The sequence below is a fragment of the Magnolia sinica genome, chromosome 13 (assembly GCF_029962835.1).
Source record: "Magnolia sinica isolate HGM2019 chromosome 13, MsV1, whole genome shotgun sequence".
Lineage (NCBI taxonomy): Eukaryota > Viridiplantae > Streptophyta > Magnoliopsida > Magnoliales > Magnoliaceae > Magnolia > Magnolia sinica.
In genome coordinates, this window is record NC_080585.1 from 55035763 (window position 1) to 55045309 (window position 9547).

The window sequence follows — 9547 nt, forward strand, 5'->3', positions numbered from 1 at the left end:
TTTTGGTTCGTCTGAAAGGTACTTTAGTGCTCTTTCATTCCTGACTTGAATCGTCGTATTCCGCGACCATTCGCGCATCCGTAAGTGGGAACGCAGTCGTCTGTCCTGAATTTTTACTTCATCTACTTGTCCAATAATAACCTTCATAACTCTTTCTTCTAAGCTCGAATATAGACTATTTTGAGCACATTGGAATGGTAACTCGCCAATCATCCAAATCGGACTAGAATTACCCAATTCTGGGATCGTTCGGTATCCCAAAAGCCCGTTGTAACTTGTCGATCGTCATTTTGCAATTTGGATTGCAAACCATTCCAAATTGCACAATCCAACGGAGATGCTCATAACTCCCTCGTTTGATGTCGGATTGGGTCGATTTTTGGTCATCTGAAAAGTACTTTAGTGCTCTTTTATTCCTGACTTGAATCGTCGTATTCCGAGACCATTTGCGCATCCGTAAGTGGGATCGCAGTCGTCGGTCCTGAATTTTTCCATCATCCCCTTGTCCAATAGTAACCTTCATAACTCTCTCTTCAGCGGTCGAATTTAGACTATTTTGAGCTCATTGGAATGGTAACTCAACAAGCATCCAAATCGGACCAGAATTGCCTAATTCTGACACCGTTCGGTATCCCAAAAGCCCGTTGGAACTCTTCGATCGTCATTTTGCAATTTGGATTGTTAATCTTTCCAAATCGCGCGATCCAACGGAGATGCTCAAAACTCCCTCGTTTGATGTCGGATTGGGGCAATTTTTGGTCATCTGAAAGGTACTTTAGTGCTCTTTCATTCCTGACTTGAATCGTCGTATTCCGAGCCCATTTGCGCATCCGTAAGTGGGATCGCAGTCGTCTGTCCTGAATTTTTACTTCATCTCCTTGTCCAATAGTAACCTTCATAACTCTCTCTTTAGTGGTCGAATTTAGACTATTTTGAGCTCATTGGAATGGTAACTCGACAAGCATCCAAATCGGACCAGAATTGCCTAATTCTAAGACCGTTCGGTATCCCAAAAGCCCATTGGAACTCTTCAATCGTCATTTTGCAATTTGGATTGTTAATCTTTCCAAATCGCGCGATCCAACGGAGATGCTCATAACTCCCTCATTTGATGTCAGATTGGGGCGATTTTGGGTCATCTGAAAGGTACTTTAGTGCTCTTTCATTGCTGACTTGAGTCGTCATATTCCGAGACCATTTGCTCATCCGTAAGTGGGATCGCAGTCGTCTGTCCTGAATTTTTCCATCATCTCCTTGTCCAATAGTAACCTTCATAACTCTTTTTTCCATGGTCAAATTTAGACTATTTTGAGATCATTGGAATGGTAACTCGACAAGCTTTCAAATGGGACCAGAATTGGCTAATTCTGAGACCATTCGATATCCCAAAAGCACGTCTGAGCTCTTCGATCGTCATTTTGCAATTTGGATTGTTAATCTTTCCAAATCGCGCGATCCAACGGAGATGCTCATAACTCCATCGTTTGATGTCGGATTGGGTCGATTTTTAGTCCTCTGAAGGGCACTTTAGTGCTCTTTCATTCCTGACTTGAACCGTCGTATTACGAGATCATCTGTGCATCCATAAGTGGGATTGCAGTCATCAGTGCGGAATTTTTGCTTGTTCTCCTTGTCCATTAGTATCCTTCGTAACTCTCTCCTCAGTGGTCGATTTTAAATTATTTTGAGCTCATTGGAATGGTAACTCGACAAGCTTCCAAATGGGACCCGAATTGGCTAATTCTGAGACTGTTCGATATCCCAAAAGCACGTCTGAACTCTTCAATAGCCATTTTACAATTTGGATTGTAAATATTTCCAAATTGCGCGATCCAACGGAAATGCTCATAACTCCCTTGTTTGATGTCGGATTGGGTCGATTTTGGGTCATGTGAAAGATACTTTAGTGCTCTTTCATTCCTGACTTGAATCATCGTATTCCACGACCATTCGCGCATCCGTAAGTGGGATCGCACTCGTCTGTCCTAAATTTTTACTTCATCTACTTGTCCAATAATAACCTTCATAACTCTTTCTTCTAAGCTCGAATATAGACTATTTTGAGCACATTGGAATGGTAACTCGCCAATCATCCAAATCGGACTAGAATTACCTAATTCTGAGACCGTTCGGTATCCCAAAAGTCGATTGGAACTTGTCGATCATCATTTTACAATTTGGATTGTGAACCATTCCAAATAGCGCGATCCAACGGAGATGCTCATAACTCCCTCGTTTGATGTCAGATAGGGTCGATTTTTAGTCATTTGAAAGGTACTTTAGTGCTCTTTTATTCTTGACTTGAATCGTCATATTCCGAGACCATTTGCGCATCCGTAAGTGGGATCGCAGTCATCGATCCTAAATTTTTCCATCATCCCCTTGTCCAATAGTAACCTTCATAACTCTCTCTTCAGCGGTCGAATTTAGACTATTTTGAGCTCATTGGAATGGTAACTCGACAAGCATCCAAATCGGACCAGAATTGCCTAATTCTGAGACCCTTCGGTATTCCAAAAGCCCGTTGGAACTCTTCGACTGTCATTTTTCAATTTGGATTGTTAATCTTTCCAAATCGCGCGATCCAATGGGGATGCTCATAACTCCCTCGTTTGATGTCGGATTGGGGCGATTGTTGGTCATATGAAAGGTACTTTAGTGCTCTTTCATTCCTATCTTGAATTGTCGTATTCCGAGCCCATTTGCGCATCCGTAAGTGGGATCGCTGTCGTCTGTCCTGAATTTTTACTTCATCTCCTCGTCCAATAGTAACCTCCATAACTCTCTCTTTAGTGGTCGAATTTAGACTATTTTGAGCTCATTGGAATGGTAACTCGACAAGCATCCAAATCGGACCAGAATTGCCTAATTCTAAGACCGTTCCGTATCCCAAAAGCCCGTTGGAATCTTCGATCGTCATTTTGCAATTTGGATTGTTAATCTTTCCAAATCGCGCGATCCAACGGAGATGCTCATAACTCCCTCGTTTGATGTCGGATTGGGTGATTTTGGGTCGTCTGAAAGGTACTTTAGTGTTCTTTCATTCCTGTGTTGAATCGTCGTATTCCGAACCCATTTGCGCATCTGTAAGTGGGATCACAGTCATCTGTCCTGAATTTGTACTTCATCTACTTGTCCAATAAAAACCTTCATAACTCTTTCTTTTGAGCTCGAATTTAGACTATTTTGAGCTCATTGGAATGGTAACTCGACAATCATCCAAATCGGACCAGAATTACCTAATTCCAAGACCGTTCGGTATCCCAAAAGCCTATTAGAACTTGTCGATCATCATTTTGCAATTTGAACTGTTAATCTTTCTAAATTGCGCGATCCAACGGAGATGCTAATAACTCCCTCGTTTGATTTTGGATTGGGTCGATTTGTGGTCATCTGAAAGATACTTTAGTGCTCTTTCATTCCTGACTTGAATCGTCGTATTTGCAGACCATTTGCGCATCTGTAAGTGGGATCGCAGTCGTCGGTCCTAAATTTTTCCATCATCTCCTTGTCCAATAGTAACCTTCATAACTCTCTCTTCAGTGGTCGAATTTAGACTATTTTGAGCTCATTGGAATGGTAACTCGACAAGCATCCAAATAGGACCAGAATTGCCTATTTCTGAGAACGTTCGGTATCCCGAAAGCCCGTTGGAAGTCTTCGATCGTCATTTTACAAATTGGATTGTTAATCTTTCCAAATCAAGCGATCCAACGAAGATGCTCATAACTCCCTCGTTTGATGTCGGATTGAGGCGATTTTTGGTCATCTGAAAGGTACTTTAGTGCTCTTTCATTCCTGTCTTGAATCGTCATATACCGAGCCCAGTTGCGCATCTGTAAGTGGGATCGCAGTTGTCTGTCCTGAATTTTTACTTCATCTCCTTGTCCAATAATAACCTTCATAACTCTCTCTTCAGTGGTTGAATATAGACTATTTTGAGCTCATTGCAATGGTAACTCGACAAGCATCCAAATCGGACCAGAATTGCCTAATTCTAAGACCGTTCGGTATCTCAAAAGCCCGATGGAACTTGTCGATCATCATTTTGCAATTTGGATTGTTAACCTTTCCAAATCGTGCAATCCAACGGAGATGCTCATAACTCCCTCGTTTGATGTCGGATTGGGTCAATTTTTGGTCATCTGAAAGGTACTTTAGTGCTCTTTCATTCCTGACTTGAATCGTCGTATTCTGAGACCATTTGTGCATCCGTAAGTGGGATCGCAGTTGTCGGTCCTGAATTTTTAATTCTTCTCCTTGTCTAATAGTAACCTTCATAACTCTTTCTTCTGTGGTCAAATTTAGACTATTTTAACTTCATCGGAATGGTAACTCGACAAGCTTTCAAATGGGACCAGAATTGGCTAATTCTGAGACCATTCGATATCCCAAAAGCATGTCTGAACTCTTCGATCGTCATTTTACAATTTGGATTGTTAATCTTTCCAAATCGCGCGATCCGACGGAGATGCTTATAACTCCATCATTTGAAGTCGGATTGGGTCGATTTATTGTCATCTAAAAGGAACTTTAGTGCTCTTTCATTCCTGACTTGAATCGTCGTATTCCAAGATCATTTGCGCATCCATAAGTGGGATTGCAGTCATCAGTGCTGAATTTTTCCTTCTTCTCCTTGTCCATTAGTAACCTTCGTAACTCTCTCTTCAGTGGTCGATTTTAAATTATTTTGAGCTCATTGTAATGGTAACTCGACAAGCTTCCAAATCGGACCAGAATTGCCTAATTCTGACACCGTTCGGTATCCCAAAAGCCCGTCGGAACTCTTTGATCGTCATTTTACAATTTGGATTGTTAATCTTTCCAAATGCGCGATCCAACGAAGACGCTCATAACTCCCTCGTTTGATGTTGGATTAGGTCAATTTTTGGTTATCTGAAAGATACTTTAGAGCTCTTTCACTCCTGACTTGAATCGTCGTATTTTGAGACCATTTACTCATCCGTAAGTGGGATCGCAGTCGACAGTCCCAAATTTTTACTTCATCTACTTGTCCAATAATAACCTTCATAACTCTTTCTTCTGAGCTCGAATTTAGACTATTTTGAGCTCATTGGAATGGTAACTCGACAATCATCCAAATCGGACCAGAATTACCTAATTCTGAGACCGTTCGGTATCCCAAAAGCCCGTTGGAACTTGTCGATCGTCATTTTGCAATTTCGATTGTTAACTTTTCCAAATCGCACGATCCAACAGAGATGCTCATAACTCCCTCGTTTGATGTCGGATTGGGTCGATTTTTGGTCATCTGAAAGGTACTTTAGTGCTCTTTTATTCCTGACTTGAATCGTCGTATTCCGAGACCATTTGCGCATCCGTAAGTGGGATCGCAGTCGTCGGTCCTGAATTTTTCCATCATCCCCTTGTCCAATAGTAACCTTCATAACTCTCTCTTCAGCGGTCGAATTTAGACTATTTTGAGCTCATTGGAATGGTAACTCAACAAGCATCCAAATCGGACTAGAATTGCCTAATTTAGAGACCGTTTGGTATCCCAAAAGCCCGTTGGAGCTCTTCGATCGTCATTTTGCAAATTGGATTGTTAATCTTTCCAAATCACGTGATCCAACGGAGATGCTCATAACTCCCTCGTTTGATGTCGGATTGGGGCAATTTTTGGTCATCTGAAAGGTACTTTAGTGCTCTTTCATTCCTGTCTTTAATCGTCGTATTCCGAGCCCATTTGTGCATCTGTAAGTGGAATTGCAATTGTCTGTCCTGAATTTTTACTTCATCTCCTTGTCCAATAGTAACCTTCATAACTCTCTCTTCAGTGGTCGAATTTAGACTATTATGAGCTCATTGGAATGGTAACTCGACAAGCTTCCAAATCAGACCAGAATTGCCTAATTCTGAGACCGTTCGGTATCCCAAAAGCCCGTTGGAACTCTTCGATCATCATTTTGCAATTTGGATTGTTAATCTTTCCAAATCGCGCGATCCAATGGAGATGCACATAACTCCCTCGTTTGATGTCGGATTGGGGCGATTTTAGGTCATCTGAAAGGTACTTTAGTGCTCTTTCATTGCTAACTTGAGTCGTCGTATTCCGAGACCATTTGCGCATCCATAAGTGGGATCGCCGTCGTCGGTCCTGAATTTTTTATTTATCTCCTTGTCCAATAGTAACCTTCATAACTCTTTCTTCCATGGTCGAATTTAGACTATTTTAACTTCAATGGAATGGTAACTCGACAAGCTTTCAAATGGGACCAGAATTGGCTAATTCTGAGACCATTCGATATCCCAAAAGCACGTCTGAACTCTTCGATCGTCATTTTGCAATTTGGATTCTTAATCTTTCCAAACCGCGTGATCCAACGGAGATGCTCATAACTCCATCGTTTGATGTCGGATTGGGTCAATTTTTGGTCACCTGAAAGGTACTTTAGTGCTCTTTCATTCTGACTTGAGTCATCGTATTCATAGACCATTTGCGCATCCGTAAGTGGGATCGCAGTCATCGGTGCTGAATTTTTCCTTCATCTCCAATAGTAACATTCATAACTCTCTCTTCAGTGGTCGAATCTAGACTATTTTGAGCTCAATGGAATGGTAACTGGACAAGCTTCCTAATGGGTCCAGAATTGTCTAATTCTGAGACTGTTCGATATCCCAAAAGCACGTCTGAACTCTTCAATAGCCATTTTACAATTTGGATTGTAAATATTTCCAAATTGCGCGATCCAACGGAAATGCTCATAACTCCCTCGTTTGATGTCTGATTGGGTCGATTTTGGTTCGTCTGAAAGGTACTTTAGTGCTCTTTCATTCCTGACTTGAATCGTCGTATTCCGCGACCATTCGTGCATCCGTAAGTGGGATCGCAGTCGTCTGTCCTGAATTTTTACTTCATCTACTTGTCCAATAATAACCTTCATAACTCTTACTTCTGAGCTCGAATTTAGACTATTTTGATCTCAGTGGAATGGTAACTCGACAATCATCCAAATTGGACCAGAATTACCTAATTCTGATACCGTTTGGTATCCCAAAAGCCCGTTGGAACTTGTCAATCGTCATTTTGCAATTTGGATTGTGAACCATTCCAAATCGCGCGATCCAACGGAGATGCTCATAACTCCCTCGTCTGATGTCGGATTGGGTCGATTTTTGGTCATCTGAAAGGTACTTTAGTGCTCTTTTATTCCTGACTTGAATCGTCATATTTCAAGACCATTTGCGCATCCGTCAGTGGGATCGAAGTCGTCGGTCCTGAATTTTCCATCATCCCCTTGTCCAATAGTAACCTTCATAACTCTTTCTTCAGCGGTCGAATTTAGACTATTTTGAGCTCATTGGAATGGAAACTCGACAAGCATCCAAATCGGACCAGAATTGCTTAATTCTGAGACCCTTCGGTATCCCAAAAGCCCGTTGGAACTCTTCAATTGTCATTTAGCAATTTAGATTGTTAATCTTTCCAAATTGCGTGATACAATGGAAATGCTCATAACTCCCTCGTTTGATGTCGGATTGGGTCAATTTTTTGTCTTCTGAAAGGTACTTCAATGCTCTTTCATTCCTGACTTGAATCGTTGTATTGCAAGACCATTTGCGCATCCGTAAGTGGTATCGCAGTCGTCGGTCCTGAATTTTTACCTGATCTCCTTGTCCAATAGTAAACTTCATAACTCTCTCCTTAGTGGTCAAATTTAGACTATTTAGAGCTCATTGGAATGGTAACTCGACAAGCATCCAAATCAGACCAGAATTGTCTAATTCTGACATCGTTCGATATCCCAAAAGCCCGTTGGAGCTTGTCGATCGTCATTTTGCAATTTGGATTGTTAATCTTTCCAAATCGCGCGATCCAACAGAGATGCTCAAAACTCCCTCTTTGATGTCGGATTGGGGCGATTTTTGGTCATCTGAAAGGTACTTTAGTGCTCTTTTATTCCTGACTTGAATCATCGCATTCCGAGACCATTTGCGCATCCGAAAGTGGGATCGCAGTCGTCTGTCCTGAATTTTTACTTCATCTACTTGTCCAATAATAACCTTCATAACTCTTTCTTCTGAGCTTGAATTTAGACTATTTTGAGCTATTGGAATGGTAACTCGACAAGCATCCAAATCAGACCAGAATTGCCTAATTTTGACACCGTTCGGTATCCAAAAAGCCTGTTGGAACTCTTCGATCGTCATTTTGCAAATTGGATTGTTAATCTTTCCAAATCGCGCAATCCAACGGAGATGCTCATAACTCCCTCGTTTGATGTCGGATTGGGTCGATTTTTGGTCATCTGAAAGGTACTTTAGTGCTCTTTCATTCCTGACTTGAATCGTCGTATTCCGAGACCATTTGCGCATCCGTAAGTGGGATCGCAGTCGTCGGTCCTAAATTTTTCCATCATCTCCTTGTCCAATAGTAACCTTCATAACTCTCTCTTCAGTGGTCAAATTTAGACTATTTTGAGCTCATTGGAATGGTAACTCGACAAGCATCCAAATCGGACCAGAATTGCCTAATTCTAAGACCGTTCGGTATCCCAAAAGCCCGTTGGAACTCTTCGATCGTCATTTTACAATTTGGATTGTTAATCTTTCCAAATCGCGCGATCCAACGAAGATGCTCATAACTCCCTCGTTTGATGTCGGATTGGGGCGATTTTTGGTCATCTGAAAGGTACTTTAGTGCTCTTTTATTCCTGACTTGAGTCGTCGTATTCCGAACCCATTTGCTCATCCGTAAGTGGGATCGCAATCGTGGGTCCTGAATTTTTACTTCATCTCCTTGTCCAATAGTAACCTTCATAACTCTCTCTTTTGATGTCAGATTGGGGCGATTGGAATGGTAACTCGACAAGCATCCAAATCGGATCAGAATTGCCTAATTTTAAGACCCTTCGATATCCAAAAAGCCCGTTGGAACTCTTCGATCATCATTTTGCAATTTGGATTGTTAACCTTTCCAAATTGCATGATCCAACGGAGGTGCTCATAACTCCCTCGTTTAATGTCGGATTGGGTTGATTTTTGGTCATCATGAAGGTACTTTAGTGTTCTTCCATTCTTGACTTGAATCATCGTATTCTGAGCCCATTTGCTCATCCATAACTTGGATCGCAGTCGTTTATCCTAAATTTTTCCATCATCTCCTTGTCTAATAGTAACCTTCATGACTCTTTCTTCCATGGTCAAATTTAGACTATTTTGAGCGCATTGGAATGGTAACTCGACAAGCTTTCAAATGGGACCAGAATTGGCTAATTCTGAGACCATTCGATATCCCAAAAGCACGTCTGAACTCTTCGATTGTCATTTTGCAATTTGGATTGTTAATCTTTCCAAATCGCGCGATCCAATAGAGATGCTCATAACTCCATCGTTTGATGTCGGATTGGGTCGATTTTTAGTCCTCTGAAGGGCACTTTAGTGCTCTTTCATTCCTAACTTGAACCGTTGTACTCCGAGATCATCTCGCATCCATAAGTGGGATTGTAGTCATCAGAGCTGAATTTTCCCTTCTTCTCCTTGTCCAATAGTAACCTTCGTAACTCCCTCTCTCTCTTGATTAATT